The sequence below is a fragment of the Neovison vison genome, chromosome 3 (assembly GCF_020171115.1).
Source record: "Neovison vison isolate M4711 chromosome 3, ASM_NN_V1, whole genome shotgun sequence".
Lineage (NCBI taxonomy): Eukaryota > Metazoa > Chordata > Mammalia > Carnivora > Mustelidae > Neogale > Neogale vison.
Genome location: NC_058093.1, coordinates 224,757,611 through 224,781,351, shown reverse-complemented (window position 1 = coordinate 224,781,351; position 23,741 = coordinate 224,757,611).

Here is a 23,741-nt window from a genome sequence, read left to right as displayed (position 1 = left end):
CTGTGCCAAGGGTTGTATCAGTCCCTTCTGACTACCACCCTGTGAGGTGGGTACTATGATTAGTCTCACTTTACAGAGGAAGCGGAGTCTCAGAGATGAGAAGCCATTTCCCCAAGCACACACAGAGACATCTATGACTCCATTCTGTCTGACTTCAACATGTGTGCTCTTTAACTGCCAATTCACCAGCTCGGAAACATCTCCCTAGACAAAACAGGGAGGGCAGAGGAGGGATTTTGACTGCCCCCCTCCAGTTAGGTCATGTGTAGACAAGCTGAGAACAAGGCAGATGCCCAATGCTTGTATTTCAAGGTGGGGGCTGTAGCTACCTTCATCAAGTAGCTTTGTCTCCTGCCTGCCCTGTCTCTCAGCCTCCAAGAAGGGCCATGCTAGTGGCCATGTGTCCAGAATCCTGAAACTCACCTCTCTCTCCAAACAGCCAGCAGCAACGACAACACAAATGAATTAGCAATGTTCCATACAGCACCAGCCTCTGATAGATTAATCAAGGATCAGGAACTCTTGCATGGGAGAACGAAAGCTGGATGAGGACCCGGGACACCTGGCTTCTAGCCTGATTCTACCCCAAAAGAGTTGTGTGACCTTGGTCATGTCACCGAACCTCTCAGAGGCCCACTGGGAGAAAGCAAGAACTAAGCACGTTTATGCTACTAAGTCTTAAGACTCTACTACCTCCACCCCACAAACGAGGAACTGGGCTGGGTGGTCACATGACAATAACTGGCAAAGCTGAAATGCGGACCTCAAGCCGCTGACTCCAGAGCCCGAGATTATAGGGCCCCTGTGCAATTCCATGGGCCCCAGAGGAACTTCAAGGCAGTAGGAATTCTGGGCATATGTGAGCTGGCTTGGCTCATTTCTCTCTGAGTGGAGGGTTTATTGATCTCATTGCAGCTACAGAATAGTCCACAGCTGGAGAATTACTAAACAAGAAAGCACAGCAGCCTCTGATTTATGAGATGCATGGAACCACACCGGGCAAGCCAATCAACTGGCAGAAGTTTGCATATTCATAAAACCTCATAAATAATGCAGAAGATGGCAAGCAGACCTGATGCTTGCCACGGGGCAGCAAGTCCCAGCCCTAGAGCAGGGGTTCTCAAACTCGAATGTGGGAACTGCCTGTAGAGCTTCTTATGATGAGACCTTCAGGGTGTCCATTCAGAAAGTCTGGGGTTGACACGCAAACAATCACATTTCTAACTAGTTTCCAGGGGGTGCTGGTGCTGCTGCTCGTCCAGGAACCACATTTTGGGAACTGCCGTTGTAACCTACTGCTGAACCTACCTTCCCTAAAGAAGCCCACGGCTAATTCTCAGTGTTGCTCTCGTGTCCTTACAGTTCTTTTTAAAGATTTTTAAAGGATGGCTTAACTTATATATTTTAGAGAGCAGTGGGGAGGGGCAGAGGGAGAGGGAGGGAGACAATTTAAAGCAGACTCCCTGCTGAGTGTGGAGCCCAACTCAGAGCTTGATCTCATAACCCTGAGATCATGACCTGAGCAGAAATCAAGAGTCAGACGCTTAACCGACGGAGCCACCCAGGCGCCCCTTATGTCTTCGTGGTTCTTGTACATGGGCTATTGTCTCATGGTATTGGCAGCTCAAATATGGCAGTGACAGCATCGACGCCTCTAACACAGCCCCAAGTGGGCAGCAAATACTCACTGAAGTCAGTTCCAGTTAAACTGGTATTTATGGAGCAGGTGTTGTCCTGGGTGCTGGGTGAACAATGGTGCTGAGGAAAGACAATGCACCACTGTGTGCAGCCCATGAGCTAGATAGGAGAGTCTTCAGTTGATAACCTACCTCTGATCACTGAGTTTAGACTGTGGTCGCTCCAGTAACCAGCAAGTGGGAAGTGGAGTATGTCACTGTTTTCTAAGATTTAAAGGTCCTTTAGATGAGGTCATGGGGGACACAACCAATGATGGTTGGATAGATGAATGGCAGAAGTCTTTGTTATTACGTCTCCAAATGGGGAGAGGCTGTGACACAGGGCTACATGCCGAGTCGCAACCAGAGGCGGGGTAACAGTAAGTCTGAGCTATAGGAGCTTATGTGTAGCAAGGAGGGTTGAAGGTGGCTGGTTTCCAGGCTTCCTGTCGGTTGTCTGATTTGAATGATTTTGTGGGCTCTGGGGCACAGAGACGGTCTCTCGTTGTCTGGTACCTGGCCCTGCCATGATCAGTGCAGGTTCATGGTGACCCCAGGGCATGAAGCCCAATAAGGGAACCAGTTGGAGTGTGAACTTAATTATCTGCTCACAGGTGAGATGTTACTCTGAGTATCACAGAGCCTCAAGGAACAGACATGCCCTATCTCCATCCCTTCCTCACTGTGGAGCATTTGTTCTGTGAGTGGATTTCAATTTCTTTCTCTCTTTCTCTGTCTCTGTCTCCCTCCCTCTCTCCTTCCCTCCACCCCGTCCTCTCTCCCTGCTCACCCCAATCTACATGTGGTGAAAACGTGCCATCTGGGCATCTAGGCACTATTCCCGTTCGAGGGAACACCAAGACATGGTAAGTAAGCCACACCTCCCACTACAAAAACTTACAGATTGAGGACAGTTGCCCTCCCACCAGCACACACCTACTGCATGGCCGAGGGACTGGACTTGACTAATCATCTGGCCTTGCCTCGGCTTTGACTCTTTTTTTTTTTTTTTTAAAGATTTTATTTATTTATTTGACAGAGAGAGACCGCAAGTAGGCAGAGAGGCAGGCAGAGAGAGAGGAGGAAGCAGGCTCCCTGCTGAGCAGAGAACCCGATGCGGGACTCGATCCCAGGACCCTGAGATCATGACCTGAGCCGAAGGCAGCAGCTTAACCCACTGAGCCACCCAGGCGCCCTCGGCTTTGACTCTTGAGAGAGAGGCACAACTGTCCCAATAGGCAGCTGGGTCAAGAGCCTATTGGTTGGCATCATGTGTCTATGGTATTTGTGCCATGTGTGCCCCCCCCCCTGCCAAACATGTCATCTCCGTGGCTGATCTTTGGTTGTGCACTGTCTCTCTTCTTGTCTGGACCTGCAACCTTCCCACCAATTCAGGGAGCAGCCCAATGTCCTTTCAATAAATTTATTTTCTGTTTAAGGTAACAAATGTCAACTTCTGTCTCTGGCAAAAAAGATGTCCACACGAAGAGTTGAATTTCTGGAGGTTAAATAGATGGGGTGACTCCACCAAAAGCCATGGAGGAACCCCTCCCTCAGGGTATTGGGAAGTCTGGGGTGAGGTTTTCTCTACTTTGCCATTTCTCTTCCCACAGAGACACTCATTCACGAGCCCCATGAGCCATCTACTTTCCAGCTGTTAATAATTATAAGAAACCTTTATCGAGTACTTAATTATGCCAAGCACTATGATAGTGGATCCTCATTATTCATAGATTCTGTATTTGAGAATATGCCTACTTGCTAAAATGTATTTGCAACCCCAAAATCAATATTTGCAGTGCTTCTGTGGGCATGCAGAGAAGCAAAAAATTTGAGTCACCAAACATGCATGCATTTCCCCAGCTGAGTCAAATAAGGCGACACTCTGCCTTCTTGTCTCAGCTCTTGTATTGGTTTATAAACAAGTATCCTTTTCGCAGTCTGTTTACTGTGACGTTTTTGCATTATGCCTTTTGTTGGTGATTTTGCTGTTCTGAATAGCCTGCAAGTGTGGTGTTGAAGTGCTAGGCAGAGTGCCTCAGTGCAAGAATATATGATGTGTCCCAGGAAGAAAACATGTGTTAGACAAGCTTCCTTCAGGTGTGAGTTATAGTGTTGTTGGCCGTGAGTTCAATGTCAATGAATCAACAACATATATTAAATGAGGTATCATTAACCAGAAACATACATAAGAGAAGGTTATGTATTAACTGACTGATGAAAATTTTGTGACCAGGGGCTTGCAGGAACCTAACCCTGTATTTCCTCCAGGAGCAACGGTTCAGTGTCTGAGTGTTCAAAATGACTTACAGAACCTAACTACTGAGAATTATGGGAAGTAACTGCATGAGAGCATATGTCTGAGAAAACCTGAATTCTGACTCTCTAGAAGAGACTGAGAAATTTGAACATAATTTAGCACTTTGCAAGACACCAAGGGAAATAAGTAAGGAGGAAACCCCAGACTATAGACGACTACCCTCAATAAGAAGACTAAGAAGAACTAAGACCCTGTGAATCCATGGGGTATCTGAGTCCCAGCTCTGGGCTCCACCCAGAGGATACATTTGCCACACACATGAACACAAGGAGGCACTGACGTTACAGGTCTTGGTCTGTTTTAACAGCAGCCTCTAGACCAAATGTCCATCTGTTCTCTGTGGTCTGAATGATCCCCAGCACTATCCATACTGCCAGGTCTATGTCCTGGAGCTCTCTAGGGGGAAGATCACTTCCAGGTTTCTCCAGATGCTCCTGACTTTTTCCCTAGCTGCTGTAATATCACCCAGATGCCCATTTCCTACCCCCTGCTAGGTCATTTGCTCTAAAACCCATAGCAATGGAGTGTTCCTGCCAACAGCAAAAATGAGTTCTGACCCCCACCTTCTTCTCCTTCTCCTTCTTCTTCTTCACCCTAGTCCATCCAATTTACATTGGCCGGATCAGGACCAGGATTGAACATCTGGCTCTACCCACTGATGGCTGTGTGATCAGAATGAAGACATTTACCTTCTCTTGGCCTCCATGCCGCATCTACGAGTTGAGATGGGGTTGGAACAGATACTTTCTAAAATCATTGCCAGGCCAGTTCTGTAACTTGTCTTTCTTCATAAATTCAAAAGTTACTTAAATGCCAATGCAGATGGCCTGTAAATATTGTCCTTCTGTCCTATTGAGGACAGAAACTTTGAGTAGGGCTGGAGAAAAGAGATAACATGGCTGCTGACATATATTTCATGCCCTCTAGACATTTCTTTGGCTGATGGATTGGCGCACTACACAGAAAACTGCAAACAACAAGCCCTCTTTATGGGTGACAGTCAGGATGTGGGATGCAAAAGAAGAGGGGACTCATCTAGAATACAAAAGTCCTCTTAGACTGGAGCGCAGGGGTCATGTTAGAGTTTCTTGAAATGATGAGAATGCAGCTTAATTCTATTCAATTAGTGTTTAATGTTCTATTTTGTGATCAAGAAACTTGCATCAACTGATAAATGAAGTAGATCTTCAACTCAAGATTTTCAAGATCCCAGGATTGATATTGCCTTCTGCCAGATTTTGTGACTCAAAAATACCGAATCCCAATAATCCAGGACCAAGCAAAGTGATGAGTGAATGAGATCAATTGCATTCCAATTTTGTGATGGGTCATCTGTCTCCCAGTACGTGACTTATAGCCTCCTTGTTGCCTCTTTGATCTCTCAATTCCCACCATACTTCAAAGTAGTATGAAGCTCACCTGTATCCAGGGAGGAGAAGGTCTACAACACTTTGGGTAAGCTCTGGAATCAGACTCCTGATGGGTTTGAGTTCCATCTCTCCTCACTCACTCTATGGCTTTAGCCATTTTAAGAAACTTTCTTAAGCCTCAGTTTCCTCAATCATAAAGTAAGAGAGAGAAGTTCCTTCCTCTCTGGGGGTGTAGAATAGTGTTTTTCAACTGCACCTGAATCATTTGGGGGTCCTGTTAAATGAAGATTCTCATTCAATAAGCCCAGGGCTCTATTTCTGGTATGGCAGAGCTAGATCCTAACAGACGAACCATGCCACAAATAACAACTATAAACTCTAAATCAAATACAAGAGGCAATTACCTTAGGTCTCTGGGGAGTAGGGGAAAAAACAGGTAGATTTCAGAAGGAAGTCAAATCTTGGGGAAAGGGGATTAGCATTGAATGAGTTTCTAATTTTTGTTATTCTTGTCTGAAGGCAGGCCACAGCTGTGGTCCAGTGCAGGGCAGCTAAAACTCTCATAGAAATCTTGTCAGCTTTCTGGCCAGAGGAACTGGCAGATGCAGCACAAAGCAGCCATAATCATGATGAGGGACAATCCTAGAAAAAAGAGAGCAGAGAAGGGGGACCCCAAGGTCTGAGCATAGCCTCAGTTAAAATCTCTAGCAGACCCCCAGCTAAAGATTAAAGACCTCAACTAATATTTCAACTGTTGCCCACACAGATGACATAGTTTACAGTGTAACACACTTACTTACCTGCTTTAAAAAAAAAAAAAAAGCCAGCAATACTCTTTGGAACAATATAACAGAATCCAACAATCTCTACAACAAAATATTCACAGCATGTAGGATAAAGTCCAAAATGATTTGATAGGCAGAGAGCCAGGAAGATGTGACCCATTTTTAAGGAAAGAAATAATCCATAAAAACCAGTCCTGAGATGACCCACATGTGGGAATGATGTGACAAGGATTTAAAGCAATTATTATAACTGTGTACTCTCATGTAAAGAAAAATATGCTCATAATGAATGAAAAGTTGGGGGATCTCAGTGGAGAAGTAGAAATTATGAGGAAGAACCAAAAGGAAATTTAAAAACTGGAATACACACAAAAGTCAGTGAATCAGAAGATAAATCAACAGAAATTATCTGTTCTTAAGAAGAGGGGAAAAAAGAAAGAAAATGAACAGAGCCTCAGGGGCCTGTGGAACAACATGAAAAGATCTAAAATAAGGATAAGTGGAATCCCAAAAGGAAAAGAAAGAGAGATTAAGGGGAAAAAATCTATATCTTTGATGAAATGATGTCCAAAATCTTTTTTAAAAAAATAATGTCCAAAATCTTCCCAAATGGGTGATTCAGTAGAGCTATAGAAGGAGCTGAGATTCTTTCTAATAGAAAATATTTCCTAGTTGATAGTGATGGTCCACACTCTGAGTGAACAGGGTCTAAATGTTCACTGTCCAACAGAACATCCTGCAATGGTGAGAACATGCTATTTCTTCACTGTCCAATATGGTAGCCACTAGCCACACATGGCTATGAAAACTTGAAATGTGACCAGTGTGATTGCAGAACTTCATTTTAATTTTAGTTAAAATAATCCTAAATTTAAAGAGTCACATGTGGCTAATGCCTGCCACATTGGAAGGTCCAGTTCTAGAGAGTGCAAGAGCTCACATGAAGCCCAGCACAGAGTAGACCTCAATATTGATGAAGTTCTAGAACCTAGGTGAGGTTCGGTAGGGTGAGGTTCGGAGGGTGAGGTTCGGAGCCGACGGCTAAAGAAAGAATTCTTAAGATGTCTCTGGTGCAAAAAGGTGGTTTATTAGAGCACGGGGACAGGACCCGTGGGCAGGCAGAGATGTGGCTGCCCCGAGCCTGTGAGGAGTGTCTGGTTATATACACAGTTGGGTAGGTGAGGACAAAGGGGTGTTCAGAAGAGCTATTGGGGCAAAGAATACTATCAGGATATTGAAGGCCTGGTTACTATCAAGCCAAGGCCACTTTCCCTCTAATGAGGCACTAACATAAAGACAATTGGGAGTCTCCCGGTGGAATGTTACATTCCTGCTATCAAGCGTCCTTGTTAGTGAGATTTAAGTTTTAAAAGAAATTTAACTTTATTTACTTTTCCTTCTACCTCCGTCTCCTTCGTTTTTTTTTATGGAGGGGAGGGTGACGTTAGGGCTTGAGGAACTGAGTTATGTGTCTTTGGAAATTGGGCTATTGATAAGGTAACTTCTTTGTTGTAAATCTCAAGGACATTTGTAAACCAAGAGAGACTCCTGCCTTGCAGGACTGTGATCTCTGCAAGATAACCATTTGCTCTTCTTTTAGGGCAGTCAGGGGTGCCTGTGGAATGTCACACATATTACCAAGAGGAGTGGGTGGAGAGGGGGTGCAAGGCGCCAGCCCCTGCTCTGTTCTCAGCCAGCCTCCTACTCCCTCATCAATATGAGCTAACCAGAGTCACCAATCTCTTCATCATCAAGGTCCATCTACTTCACCACCCTGCTCAGGATCATGTGCTTTCCCCCCTAACAGCAAGGAGCAGTGCACTGCCCCTCATGGCCCCCAACTCCTTGGCATAGTTTTTTGGGTTGTTTCTTTTTCATCTCTTCCACTGTTTTCATCTCGTACGGGGTCTGCTTATAATGTTAGCCCCCTTTGAAGGAATTGGGACCACTCATTATATATACTCTGTGTACTTTAAAGGCCTCTTTAGGCCTTCTGCTGAAATGGCCTGAGGTTTTTATCCTTTGCTTAAAGATTGGTGGAGACATGACTGCACTCGGGCTTTGGGGAGCACTTCTGTACCATCTCCACTCTGCTCTTGTCAGCTCTCACACCCACTCAGCCTGCACACTTGTGAAGATCAAGCCTGGATGTGAATGTCTATTAGCTTTATGGGGAGGAGAGAAGATCATCATAATCAAGCCATTTCTGTACAACATTGGAGCAACAACCGCTGGGAGTGCCTCTAATTGGCATGTTCCCACTCCAGCTGGAAAGAGAGCAGAAGGGAGGAGGGAATGCAGAGTAGCCACGTTCCGCTTCCCCTAGGGTGGAAACAGGGAATTATCTGGAGCTTACTTCCTGATTCCAAGTGAGCTGGAGCCAGAGGAGGACATGCCAGAGCCCTGCAGCGGGCTTCAAAGGCTTCCCTGTTAAAGCTTCGTGACCTCGGGCAAGTTCCTTTGCCTGAGTCTCAATTTCTTTGTATGGTCAGTGAAAGTAATAATAATAACTATCATGTAGAGATGTTTTGGGGGCTTTAAGGATGGCAATGGTGTAGTCCCAAAGAGAAGTCAATATGAGTATTCTGGCCATCCTACAGAATGATTTTTGAGGTTCCTTGGATCAGAAATATCTCCCTATAGCAGTTGCTAAAATGTTACCACTAAATGCCCTGGTTTAAGGGTATAGAGGACGATCACCCTCACCAGGGGCCCTAGACTCACCCTGGCCTTGTCTAAGCCTTCTCAAATTTTACTGTAGAGGCAGGTTACCTGGGGACCATGTTAAAAATGCAGATTTGGGTTTATAGGCCTGGGGTGGGGCCAGGGATTCTGAATTTCTAACAATTTCTGGGGTGACACAGACGCGGCTGTTGCCCAGATCCCACTTCAGGGAGTGAAGCCCAAGAGATTTTGCTGCATATCATAAATTCAATCTCCCTCAAGAGGTTATCTTGTTCAGAGTGATGCACCAAGGATCTGAATATTTGGTTTAAAAAATTGGAAATTCTGGATAATATTCCTAATAACATTGATCACAACTCACATTTATTGGAGCCTTATTCTGTACTAGGATTCATGCCAAGTGCTTAATAGTCTCTAGTTGCTTTCATCCTAATGGCACCCTCGTAAGGGAGGGTCTATTAAGAACCTTTGTAGCTGAAGAAGTTACACACCAGGGAGTTTAAGACATTTGCCCAAAGGCACATAGCTAGTGAGAGGAAGATCCTAGATTTGAACCCCAGGCTATCTCTGAGCTCTACATGCACTGTGAAGATCTTCCAAAGGCCAAAGTCTAGGCTTATCTCCCGGAATCTTCCATCTTACTATGTGAAGGGTGGACCCAGTAGCCTCAAGTGCTAACCCATAACCTATCAGGGATTTTCATTTCTGGCTGCACATTAGAATTACTTGAGGGGACTTTTAAACATATCAATGACCCTAAGCTGACAACAGATCAATGAAATTGAAATCTCTGGGGCAGGGACCCCAGATCTCAGTATTTTAAGCTCCCTCAGGCAGTCCCAACTTGCAGCTGAGGGAGAGCACTGTTGGCTTATAGCCTGAGCTCTGACTACTCAGGGGAAGGTACAAAGGGCCAAAGCACCCAGCAGAGAGGCAGCCAACACAATAGAGGGGTGATGTGGCCAAAAGGCAGTTGCCAGTCCAGCCTGATTCCAGAAGCCACTCTCCCGGGCTCATCAACATCGTCACTGTAGAATCCCAATGTCTCTTTATTATCCGTGCATAACAGAGCCTGACGAGGATTAAGATGGGGACTTAATAATTGAGGGGAAGTGGGAATAGGATTTCTATGGACGTGTCATTACAGGCATTAAATGTCCCATGTGAAAGATCCTCTTCCTGCATCTCATCAAGATGTTTAGGAAACAGAGGGAGAGGGGAAGTTCTAGGGGACAGCTGTAACTGTATTTCCCAGGACTGCACTGAGGCAGAAGTCTAGAATACCAGCACTCCTCGGTGGGGCAGGGAGCATTCCATGAAGGAGCCAGAGAGCCTTAGTGTCAAGAATGGGGGACAGGACAGAGTCTGTGTAGTCTAGCGTGGTCATTCTGCTGATGGAGAGAATCAGCAATCACTCTCCAGGCTCCTAAAAGAGCGGCTCCAGACCCCCAGGGCATCCTGTCCATCCCAGGAAGGCTCTATGGTGGACCTCTGGTGGGTTTTGCCCAGGTGGCACCTTTCGTCTTCATCTACTACCAGCATCTTCATTCTTCAAAAAAAGAGTTTATTTATTTTGAGAGTGAGTGAGAGAGTTTGGGGGTGGGGGGGGAGAGGCAGAGGAAGAGAGAGAATCTCAAGCAGACCCCACAGTGAGCATGAAGCCTGACATCGGGCTTGATCTCATGACCCGGATCATGACCTGAACTGATATCAAGAGCTGGACGCTTAACCGACTGCCACCCAGGCACCCCTGCATCTTCATTTTTATACAGGGACCTCTTCCCACCCCATCCCCAGTGAATGCAGTTCTTTGGGAGCTGTAGGTCAAAGTGTGCTATCTTCTCTTGGCTGAGGGGCACATGTGCGACCCTATCTGGACCAGTCAGCCCTGTCCTAGGGATCGGAATCCAAAGCTCAGTGAAGGCACACTGGAAGAAGCTGGAGCTGATACATAATTACCACCAAACCCATACTGGTTTCTGCAGCTGCCTGGATCCCCTGGATGCCAAAGCTCCTTTCTTTTTTTTCATATTTTTTTAAAGACGTATTTATTTTTATTTGAGACAGAGAGAAAGAGAGCGTGTTTTCAAGCAGGGACAGGGGAGGACAGAGAGGGAGAGAAGCAGACTCCCCGCTGAGCATAGAGCCCAACTCGGGGTTCAATGTCATGAGTCTGAGAGCACAACCAGAGCCAAAACCATGTCAGACTCTCAACCGACTGAGCCACCCCGGTGCCCTGTCAAAGCTCTTTTCATTCCTGGAAACTGGCTCACCCATTGCTTGGTTCTATGAGTTCTTCCTATCAATGAGTTTTTGCCCAAGCTAGCCAGGAGCTTGATGAAACGGTGTCTAGTATTTTGTAAGCCAGAGCTTACTAACAAAGCAGTAGAGTATCCAAAAAGGCTTTCCTTCCATTGCCCCTGGGCCTTGAACTCATAGCAGGTGAGAAGGAGAGGGGATTTTACTGATCAACTCCCTCCCTGCTAGACTGAACCTGTAGTCCAGCCTTCTAGTGGGAAGTCCTTGGCCTCTCAGTGAATCTGCTTTAGTGGGTTTTGACCAGCTCTGCTGCTTACCAGCTGTGTGACTGTGCACAACCTACTTAATTCCTCCGAGCCTCAGTTTGTGTGCATTATACTGCAGTGTGTTCTAAAGGAGATAATGTACTTACAGTGCTTTGCAGGTGGTGAGTGCGTGATTAAAGGCAGTTACCCTAACTTGTATGGAAATGAAATCTACCTAGTCCCAGAGCCACCACTGATTACGTAGGACCAAAATTCTTTGATACGGGAAACACTTCTGGCTCTGTATGTAACTAAGAAGACAGGCCCAGAGAACCTTGGGAAATGACACCAAATCACACAACAAACAGCTGTGGTACAGGGCTTAGGTTTTGTAGTCTCTTGCCAGCTGGCTGGTCTTTGAGCCACACCTCCAGTGTTGTCTCTAGGGACGAGAGGAAGAGCTGAAACCCCTGAGACAGTCGAGAGTCAACAAACAGAAAACTGTTTCTTGTGGCAGGAGAAAGAAAAGAGGAAATTATTTGGTCCAGTGCTCCAGATCCAATCTTGAATGTGTCCATCACCCATCACCTCGCTGGGTAATTGCACACACAAGTTACTAAGTTACAGCTCAAATTAGACACTGTGTCCTACATTTGAGAAACAAAATAATTCACTCTGCTAAATCTGGCATTGGGATTCTGCGTTTATAAATCCAGCTCAGCGTGGGATCCAGGACAAATAAAACTCTATTCCCTGGACAGGTTCAGATGAGGCATCCATTCTTATTAGCAACCCAATTAAAGTTCCCTACTATTACAAGACTTATGAAGGGGCGGCGAGGCATGTCAGAGATCTCAAACTCAAATGCCAGCAGAGGCCAGGCAAGTAAGAGCACTGAATGAGGACTTCCAGGCAGTACTGCAGTGAACCGAAGGCTCCACCCTTCCTCTAGAGGACCGTGCTACTCCTTGGCCAATAATTGCCCCTGGGGGATCTGGGCCCACGGCTATCACTCTCAGCTCTGTCCCTTTCCAGCTGTGTGACCCCAGTCTAGTCACCTAACCTCTCGGTGACTCAGTTTTCTCATCCACAAAATGGAGATGGTTGTAATAATGCCTAACTCTTCGGGTGACTATAACAATTAAATGAGTCATAATGCACAGCCTATTTTAGTAAGAACTCAGTAAGGCTGGCTGCTAAGATGAAGTTGATGGTTTGAAACAAGGAATTCTTGGGGCAAACAGTGGGAGCAAGAGTATTCAAGCTTTTGCCAATATAGAGAGGCTAACGGCATGGAATAAGAGCAGGTTGATAAATCAATCTCTGGTTTTGGCTGGAATGCTGGAAACTCCATAGAGTCACATCGGCACTCACTGTCTGACCATGACCGTATTTGACTCTTGCTTATGGCCTTAATTTATTACAATTTGGGCAACTAATTAATTCTTATAGATGTAGTGGGTTTAGTGAGCAAAATATTGGGGGACGAAGTAGCAGGATGTTTAGTGACAGGAAATGCATGTGCCCCTGTTCTAAGACCAGAATGCAGATCTAGATGTGACATAAAATATGCCTAAATCCTTGACTTCATAATGATATTTAAAAGGAAATTCACTGGTCATGGATGGAAAATACTGGTGAACAAACTATCCATTGTGGAAACAGAAAATCAAAAGAAAGAAGTAAGCATCTATCCTGCTTGTCCTAAAAAAAACTACACCTTGTGCTTGTCAAATAGCAAATGATACTCTATAGATACATTCCAGATAATAAATGAGCACAGAATTATAGAATTAGAATATCACTCTTTTGCAACCTCTATAGAATTAACATATTTAGGTACTGAGCACCAATAATGACATACTCTATTTCTCTCTTACACACACACACACACACACACACACACACACACCCCTAACTGCTATGAGGTGGTCTTACAAAAAGAAATGAACATAAATCTGATAAAGGCTCTAGATCCAACCACCAATGCACAGAGAAAACAGAGAGCAGAAGGATACTTTAAAGAACTGTGAAAGTATAGCAAAATCAAGACTGGGAGAATCCCACAGGAAAAGACTGCATTTCTTCAATAATAAACTGCAAGGATAAAAGAAAAAAAAGTTATAGCAGAGAGATCTATGGATTTAAAATGACTTAAGAGATATATCAACCAACCACAATATATGGACTTTTTTTGGACCCTGCAGTGGGCTACAAAGATGTCCATTTCCCGATCCCTGTGTCCTGTGAATAGATTACCTTATATGGCAAGAGACTTTGCAGACGTGATTAGGGCTAAAGCCTTTGAGATGGAGAGAGTATTCTGGCTTACACAGTTGGGTCCAATCTAATCATGCGTCTTTTCGGGCTATAGTCAGAATGGGATGTGACAACAGGAAAAAGGTTATAGAAATAGGCAAGGAAACAGATTGGCCCCTAGAGCCTCCAGAAAGGAGTACAGCTCTGCCAAGGCCTTGATTTTAGCCCTGTGAGATCCGTGTCCAACTTCTGACCTCTGTAAGGGTGAGATAGTTAATTTATACTTATACTTATACTTATACTGGTTAATTAAACCACCAACTTTATCATGATTTGTTATAGCAGCAATAAAAAAAAACCTAATACAGATCCAAACAAGTCAACTATATAATAAGAATTATAATAATTGAGAAATTTTTCACATGGACTGGATATCTGATGATTTTAACAAGTTATATGAGATAAGGAATTTGTTGATAGTACTAAAAAATTACCTGAAGTGATCATGATATTTCATGTCTCTGGTTAGACTAATTCCCAGATTTCTTATGCCTTTTTTTGGTGGGGGGAGAGATTGAGAGGGAGAGAGAGGCATGAGCAGAGAGGGGCAGAAGGAGAAGGAGAGAGAGAATCCCAATTAGGCTCCACACTCAGCTCAGAGTCCCATGTGGGGCTCAATCCCACGACCGTGAGATCATGACCTGAGCTGAAATCAAGAGTCAGATGTTTAATCAACCGAGTCACCCGGGAACCCCTTTTTGCTTTATGGTGCCATTTTTATTCAAATGATTTTTTTTTTTTAGTGTCAGGAGAAAGGGGGTGAGGGAGGCAGGGCAGGGATAAAAACTAAGTGAGGATGTGGTCTCAGCTATAAGGCTGGCCTCCATATGTTGGCCTGATTGCATAGGGCACTCTGGAGCATGAATTGTCATGGAAATGGTCCCGCCTAGAGGCAAGGAGCCTGGATTTTATTTCCCAGTGTCAGTCTATCATTAGCTGGCAGCTGTTCCTAGGTGTCAAAGGGGTTCCTGTTGGCTGGAGTCAATTTGCCAGAAAATGAGGCAGCCATAAGCCATGCAACCAGCACTCACAATACCTGGAAGATGGGGCCACCAGCCCATTAAAAGAATCTGAGATAGACAGCAACTCTGCCTATTACAGTCCACCCCTTTGAACTGCTCCAATTCATTGCTTGTCACATTAAATTCATTCCATGTAGGGATAGCCTCTATAGAACTCTGGTAGTCACAGTTTGGGAGAAATTTTAATAAGAGGAAGATTAGTAGGATGAACTAGAGCCCCCACTACCAAAGCTGGTCTTGAGGCCAAGCTAAGACTCATCGTCTCTCTCCTCCACCCCTCATTCTAGGTTGTCCTCCCCTGTTAGCATTTTTGCTGGGCCAAGTGGCCAACCTAATGAGGTGATAAATCCCTGGTTACCAAGCCCTTAGCAGGCAGTGGTTGCTGACTGCCCATTTTCAATTACAGTTAGGCATGAGGACATCAAAGGACAACCCTAGGTGATCCCTCCAAACAACAAGAATGTGCTTCACTGTGTAGCTGCAGGCCTACCTCCCCATGGTGATCAGGGTCAATTACTTCTGCTGGCATGTGATTTTGCCTTCTGGTCAACCCAAATGCCCAGGTGGCAGGCATTATTTATGTTTACTGTGACTCTTATTGTGTCCCCTGATGGAAGCGGACCCCTTCTAGAAACTAGGACCTCTAGAGTCACAGTTCCCAAGAACAAATGCACAAATCCTCCAAGTGGATCACTGGGAGTTATAGAAGGTAAGGTAATTCCTATTTTTACCTCTTGATTCTAGACCCATATAGTCTACCTCTTAGTGACATAAAAACATATAATGGCCATTGATTTAAGGAATATTCTGCATCCTAATGATAGTGTAACAACCTTGCTGGGTGTCACCTCCACGCTGACATACCAGCTATGGTTTCCATAGCCATTCCACTGCTCCAACAGATAACAACCATGCTGGGTCGTGTACAGTAAGTAAGACCAGTGGATCCTGTGCCTGCTGCTGCATCATTTTACCCAAAGTTGTATTTTGGAGTATCACATGATGGTACATGTCTATGAATCCTTAAATAGTGCTGCTAGCAGGCTGAGGTCCTGAAAGCAGGGAAGGCAAACACATACCTAAAATATATATGTCAATTCCAACCATGACGTCCATGGTGTAAGGGTCTGATATAATCACTTTGTTAAAGCTGATGTAGTTTATGTCCTAAAGGGATGCTACCATACTGGGGACATAGTATCATTCTCTATTGTGGACAGGTCATAGACTGCAGCAGCAGGAACTAGATCAGCCCTGGCAAGATGAATCCATGCTATTCGGTCATGTGAAATCCCTATCTCTTCTACCATGACGACTCCACTGCGCCAGCATCGGGCTGGTCAGGGACTGAGGTGGGCTCACATCTGCTGACTGAGTCACCCTGCTCATATGATTTTTTTAGTGTCTCTCTTGGAATGGTTAACATGAACATACAATAGAAGAACCCTCATGCCTGTGCCCACTCTCACATCTATCTACATGCTTTATTCATAAAACTCTTGACCCCATTTTCCAAAATTTCTCCTCCTGGGCCCTTGACCAATTAACCAAATTATTCATGGTTTTCTATGATCCCATGTATATTCTCCACTTGGGCCATTTCTGTATCCACACAGACTGAATGGTACAATGCATGCCTGAAGATTGCCCACTGGGAGGACTTCCTCTCACCAGCCTTTTAGAACCAACCCTGAAAATGGCTGTAATGCTGCCAACTATCCATTTTCAGCTTGCACATACAGACAAGGTGAGCTCATTAGTAGACTAAGCTTATTCCTCTTCCATAAGCTGGAAGCTCTCCATGTGGTCACAGAAAAGAGATGAGGGACAAGTGCTGGTACAACAGTCTTGGATAAATGGGAGTCCTGGCCACATGCTTATGCAGCTTGTGTTCCCTGGACCTGTGCAAGCCCAATCTGGTATGTACAACCACTTTACAGTGAACTGCTGCCGGGTCCACATAACCTTGGGCCCTTGTGGATCTGACAGTACCCAGTCTGTGATGAGAGTTGCAGCTTCTGATTGCATGGTCATTTGGTATCATGTGGCTGGACACTCCATTGTCACCAGAGCCCAGCAGCAAGCCAGGCATTGCTTTGCAAATGGTGTACGTTTCCATGTTTTAGATGGGGTACAGTTCTAGATTTTAGATGGTGTATTTGTTTCCAAGGGCTATTGAAACAAAGTACTGTGAACTGGGGACTTGAAATAGCAAAATGTACTCTCACTGTTTGGGAAGCTAGGAAACCAAAACCAAGTTGTCAGTACAGGTGGTTCCTTCTAGAGGCTCTGAGAGAAAAACCATTCCTATGTGTCTCCCGGTTTCTGGTGGTTGCTAGTATTCTTTGGTATTCCTAGGCTTAGAGATACACCCTTACAGTCTCTGCCCCTGCCTTCACATGGTATACTCTCCCTTTGTGTTTGTGGGGGTGCCTCCAAATATGCCTCTCCTTATAGGGACACCCGTCATTGGATTTAAGGTGCACCCTCATCCAATCTGACCTCATTTTAACTTGATGACATCTGCAAAGCTCATATCTCCAAATAAGGTCGCATTCACAAGTACCAGGGGTTAGGACTGCAGCACATTTTTTTGAGGGGTCCAATCAACTCATCACTGATCCCAAGGCCTTGCTCCATACTCCAGCATCCTTCTCTACCAAAGATGCCTGTAGTTCAATGATGTCTGCCAGAACCTATGGCTCACTCAGCAGAGCTGCTCATACAGAAGCTTGGGCCAACTCCAGAGCCCTTTCTTGCTCTGGGCTCCCCTGAAAAACTAGCACCCTTCTCTATCATGCAATAATGGTGCCGGAGAATTATTTTCAAGTGTAGAATATCCTGTCTTCAAATACCCAAAGAGGCCCAACAAGCATTGTGTTCCTTTTTCAGCAGTAGAAGAGGCAAAGTGCAATAACTTGTCCTCAACTTACGAAGGAGTGTACTGGGCCATCTTAGATCACTGGACCCCTGAAAGCTTCACTGATGTGGAAAGCTCCTTAATTCTAATAGGCTTTCTCTCCCACCTTCTGGAACAAATTTGTCTTACCAAAGCATCCAGGGTACTTACCACTTTTTGTTAATCAGATCGGATGAACTAACAACACAAAGTCATCAATATAGTAGACCTATGGGGCATTTTGCAGAATTTCTAGGGCTTCCAAGTTCCTTTGGACTATACTGGGGCAGCAAATTGGAGACTTAATGTAGCCCCAGAGAAAGGAATTGATCTGTCCCACCCTATCTGTCCCACAGTTGTGGAGACTGCTTTGAATCCTCATTCCTGACAGGCATTGAAAAGAAGGCATTCACCGGATCAGTAGTTGGATGTCTTCACAGCAGAGTCTGCGATATTCTCCTCCAGCAAAGATCCTGCGACCAGCCCAGCAATAAGATTGGGGCTGCCACTTGACTGCGTTTGAGATTATCCACTGTCATCGACCGCGACTTCCTGGCCTTTGCAGGACCCAGACTAACTAGTTAGAAAAGAATTGTTCAGACCAACACTTGTGCTTTCTATGAACCCATGGGGGGTGGTATTTATTGCCATCTTCCCCCTAGATTGGAATATTTTTTTACTTATTCTCTTGGCTTGGAGAGAGCAGTTTCAGGGGCCTCCCCCTGGTCTTTCCTACTACAATCATTCTTATTTCACTGGTCAAAAAACCCACATGAATAAGATAGTTATGCCAACAATTAAGCACAGTCATTCCCATTGTGCTTTTGGAAATAGGGACAACCCACTGATGGTCTGGAAGCATTGCCTCAGCCTATAACCCATACAAACCCTAGGAGATGAAGCCAGTAGAGAACTCCGTGTATGCCATATGCCTCCATATGCCACCACTCCAACACGGGAGGCACAGCAATGCTGTGGGTCATTCCACATCAGCGTCAACTCATATCCTATATCCAGCAACCTTCAACGGACCTGTATGAATACTTTGTATTAATTAAACACTACCATAACACATTACCACAAACTTGATGGCTTGGAATGACATCCTCTAATTCTTACAGTTCTGTAGCTCCGAAGTCTGGGTGTGGTATGACTCAACAGGTCCTCTGCTTAGGGTCTTTTAAGGGTAAAATCAAGGTGTTGGGTGGGCCGGATCTTTTTCTGGAGGCTCTGGGAATGAATCTGCTTCCAAATTGATTCACGTTTTGAACCAAACTCAGTTCTTTGTGATTGTACGACTGAGATCCTATTTATTTGCTGGATGTCAGTCCTCACCCCTGGAGGCCACTTTCTTTTTTTTTCTTTTCTTTTTTTTTTTTTTTTTTTTAATGCTTTCATGTGGCTCCTTTCTAGCAATGGTGGTAGGGGGCCACATGCCTTGAATCCCTCTGCCTTCTCCTTTCCTTCTGCCTTCTCCCTTGCTACCAGCTAGAGGAAGCTTTCTGCTTTCCAGGGTTTATGTGATTAGTTTGGACCCACTTGGATAATCCAGGATAGTCTCCCCATCTTAAAATCTGGAATCTTAATTACATTTTAAAAGTCCTTTTTTAAATGTAATGTAATGTATTCCTAGGGTCTAGGGATTACGGCATGGACATCCTGGTGGGCATAGTTTGGAGGAGACCATTATTGTGCCTACTATCCCAGCATACACATACCTGAGTAAACGGCCATAGGTCATTCTTCTGGGGAGGAACTAGGTAAATCCCTATTGTGATGTTTCCATGTCCTTTCTCACAGAGACTGTGTCCTCTCTCTCAGTCTATGGGAACTTTTTGGGAACCAGCTTCAAGTGTAGAAATAAGGATCACGGTTTTCCTCAGGGATAACTGACTTTAGTCTACTGCTCATCCATTCTTGATCGTCTTTGATTATGAATATATAGCAACACACTTGTTGGCTACCTATCTGTTCTGCATGCCCAGAACAGATGCCTGCTCCATCAGCCATCTCCACAGACCCCAACAGATCAAGCCCCCCGGGCTGCCATTCTGGCTTGTTGCCCATGACAGTCATTGTGCCCTCCATGCTTCTGATGGTTAAATGCTGCCAAGTGGCCTCTGCCACACCCAGATCCCTCATTCCTGTTGTTACCAGGATGCCAGTTCTGAGGGAGCATCTCTGCCAGCCCCATTCTCAGAGGAGGCCCCCATCACAGAGCTTCCCAATGACAAGGTGCTCCCTCGTCAGCATGTTCCTTACAGCTTTGGTAAAAGGAGGGTCCAGCAGGCCTTTTGTGGCCTTTTCTGGAATCTCAGTGATTTTCTGATTTTTCTGATGATTTTCTGATCTTAAGTAATAGATCCCCTCTAGCATTTCCACTTCTCTGAGTCTCCCGATCCCTTCCTCTAGTCTGCCATCTCTATTTTACTCAATGTAAGCCAGTTTTCTAAGCCTCCCATCAGCAAGTCAGTACTGGTACCCGAGGTACTTAACAGGAAGTTGGATTCTATTTAACCAGACCAGGAAGAGTGCCCATACCAACAGACTCCCCATCTTGCCCCTTTGGTGAAGCACCCTCAGGAGCCACGCTAAACCACCCTCTCCCAATTCCAGGTTCTGCAAGTCCTTTGGAGTTTCTGATCTCTCCTTCCTTAGGCAGATCCAGCACGTTTGTGGCAAAGCCATGCTGGTACTCAACCCTTCTTATGAGTCTGATGTCCAAACAGGGAGAATAGGCATATGTTGGCAAGGGAACACGTTATCCTGTAGAGAGCTGTCTTGCTTGAGTTCTATATAATTTTCAAGCAAAGGAAGCTGATGTCTTCTAACAAGGGGAGGTGGCTGCTTCTGGAGGCTTGGAGGGCTCAGGAAGATTGGGAGATCTGAGGCTTTCTGGTGCATCTTCCCAAATATCCTCATCCCAGGTCCCCATCCCCCCAGTCAGGACATTGACTCTGACACAGCAGACCTGCCAAGCTGAGAGGTCATCCTTCTCTGAGGTTCATAACTTTCACGAGTGAGTCTTTTGCCTGGTCTTCAGCTCAGTCCCTTTAAATGTTCCTAAGGAACTTCTCGGATTCTCACACTTGGCTTTAAATTACAACAAATAGATCAGAGCCTATTGTTTTTTCTGTTCCATGAATCCAGTGATTCAAGGGAACTTATCAATAGTCACTTACCTTTATAATTCTTAGAGTTATTATTTTCCCCTATGTCTTTTTTTAAAAAGATTTTATTTTTAGTAATCTCTACACCCAATGGGCCTCTAACTCACATCAAGAGTCCTTTGTTCCACTGACTGAGCCAGCTAGGCCCTCCTCCCCCATGTCTTTCAAATGCCAGAGACATGTCACCCATCATCACACCTCTTGCTATAACCCATCCTAGGTCACCACAGGTGCATCTGAGCAACTATCTTGCTAGACACCAAGCCTGAAACCATCATTACTCCAGCCACCCCCAGTGATGGGTTCCTCCTTTCCCTTAAGGCAGCAAGTGCTCCAAGTCCAGTATCCCAAGCTTAGCACTGGTTTCCTAGGGCCACTTCCAGTCCCAACTATCCTAGGGTGGATGCTATAGAAGCAGACCCTGAGCCAGGCATTTGTGCAAGGGATTTCTTAAGGAAGTAAAGGCAGCGAGGGAGGCAGCATAGGGCAGGCTGCAGGGGAGCTAAGCAAAGATGTGGTCTCAGCTGGATTCTAGCTTCACGCTCATCCCACGGGGAGCCTGAGAGCATGAATTGAACCACAGCCTTTGTCCCACCTTGATCAGTTAGTCATTGGCTGCCAGCTGCCTCTGCGGGAAGAGGGCAACCTCCCAGGAGAAGCAGCTCTCAACCAACAAAGCCAATTCAGTAGCGCAGGGGGTAGCTGTGAGGTATCAGCTGCCAATACTCACAGTAGTTGGGGGTGAGTATCCCCAGGGAGGTGATGAAAAGGGGTTCACCAGGCAAAGAAGTGGGAAGGGGGAAAGATATTTTAGGCAGGAGGTAGCTTAAGAATTATCCCATGTAGCAACTATGTGCCTTTCTTATTTAAAAAGTATTTTTCATGCCTATTGACTTCATTTGAGCCTCACAAAAATAAACCCTGTGAAAGAGTGTTGGCGTTATTGCACACACCAGCATAGATGAATCTGAAATAATGATGAGGGGCTAAAGAAGGCAAACAAAAGAAGCACATACTGTATCATTCTATTTACACAGCGTTCTAGAAAATGCAAATCAGTCAACAGTGGCAAAAAGCAAACCAGGTGGTTCCTTTGGAGGAAGTGGGAGACTTCCTTGGGGAAGGCAGAGAGAAAGGACAAAGGGGCACAAAGACACTTTTGGGGGTGAGGGATAGGTTCACTATCTTGGTTGTGGTGATGGCTTCGTGGGTATAAATGTGTCAAAATTAATAAAATCATACACCTTAAATATGAGCAAGTCATTGTAATCCATTGTACCTCAATAAATCTGTTCTTGAGAAACCCATACTCTAACCTCCTCCTTTGGGGGTGGGTCAAAGACAGGAATTCCTAAGGAGATTATACTGGTCAGGGCCTCCTCCGGAAGCAAGTGATAAAACCAGTGTAAGCTAAAAGGGAATTAACTGGTCCATATATCCCTCTGGTGGGAAGGGCAGGGGTGGGGCTGCTTTCGTGATACTGACCAAAAGCACAGGAGTGGCTCAGTGCTCCAGTCTCTATTTTCCTCTCTCTCTCCCTTTCATCTCTGACTGCCTCTGCACTGACAGCTGAATTCTTTTGGGCTAGCTGTCTCCATCACGATCACAGTAGGCCACCCCAGCAGCTCCTGGGTGCACAGCCTGTGTCGCTGGGAACCGTGGAGGGCTAGGGTCTTCTCGTCCTTTCCTGCTCTGGTTCCAAGGGAAGAGCTCTGATTCTCTGGCTTGGGTCATGTGCCCACTCCCAGACCAATCATCAGCTGAGGATGAAAGAAGATGCCCTCCCCTTCATCAACTCCATGTCAGTGGGTGGAGTCAGGGAGGAGGAAAAGGAACAGAAACCCTCAGGAAGCTCTGTCTGGAGAAGAAGACTAGTCAGACAAAGGTATAATGGTCCACTACAAGAGGGTGCAGACACCACGGCCAAAGAACCAGACTAAGTTAACATACCCAGTTGGGACTCAAACCTTTGATCTTGACTGTATCCCACATGGTCACCAAATCAATGAGCCAACAAGCTAAGATGCTATCCTAGTAATATTTCTCTCTCTCTCTCTGGGCACAGGGGTCCCAGGACCCCATGAGAAGTAGAAGAGAAACCACTTGGCTTTAGGTCTTCCAAGAAGCAGATGCCAAGAAAGGATTCAATGATTCGATGTGCAATTATTGAAGGAAATGCCTGTCAAGTCTGAAGGAAGGGAGAGCAAGGCAGACAGGAGAGACTTCTGGCCGAACTCCAGGTCTGATGCCTGTCAGAGAAGGAAGGACAGCAAGGACTGGAACAGAAGATGCATGCACTGAAACTGTCTCATCCAGAAAAAAATAGGGAGTCCTTGAGCAAAAGTTGCCCCCTGCAGGGTATGGGAGACTGAAAAACAGCCCCCACCCCAAAATGTCCACACAGAATCCCTGGAATCTGTGAACATTATCTTATTTGGAAAGGGGGGGGGTCTTTGGAAATGTAATTAAGGATCTTGAGATTGGTGGGGGGTGGGGAGGAGCTTACCTGTATCTCCAGGTGGGCCCTAAATCCGGCAAGAAAGGCTTTTCCCCTGGAGCCTTCTGAGGGGTATAGCTAACACCTCAGCTTCAGACTTCTGACCTCCAGGATTGTACGGGAATACAATTTGGTTGTTTGAACCCACTAACCAGTTTGTGGCAATTTGTTATGGCAGCCTCAGGAAATGAATGTAGAGTGTCCCATGTTGAGCAGGCCTGGCCGGGCACTGTTATCCTGTGCACTCAGTCTTTGACTGGAAGCCCTGAGGGAAAGCACAGTCTAGCATGCACATCATGGTGGACTCACAGACACAGAAGTGAAAGGCTGTAGGTCAGCGAAGCTTCCTGAGAGGGAGGCCTGAGCAGCAAGCCTCTGCAGCCACCACGGAGAGCCCACACAATGTCTAGCACACAACAGGTACTCAGGGACGATTGCGGAACGTTGACTACAGACTAAGTGAATGCTCACTCTGTCCATACGCGCTGGGCAGC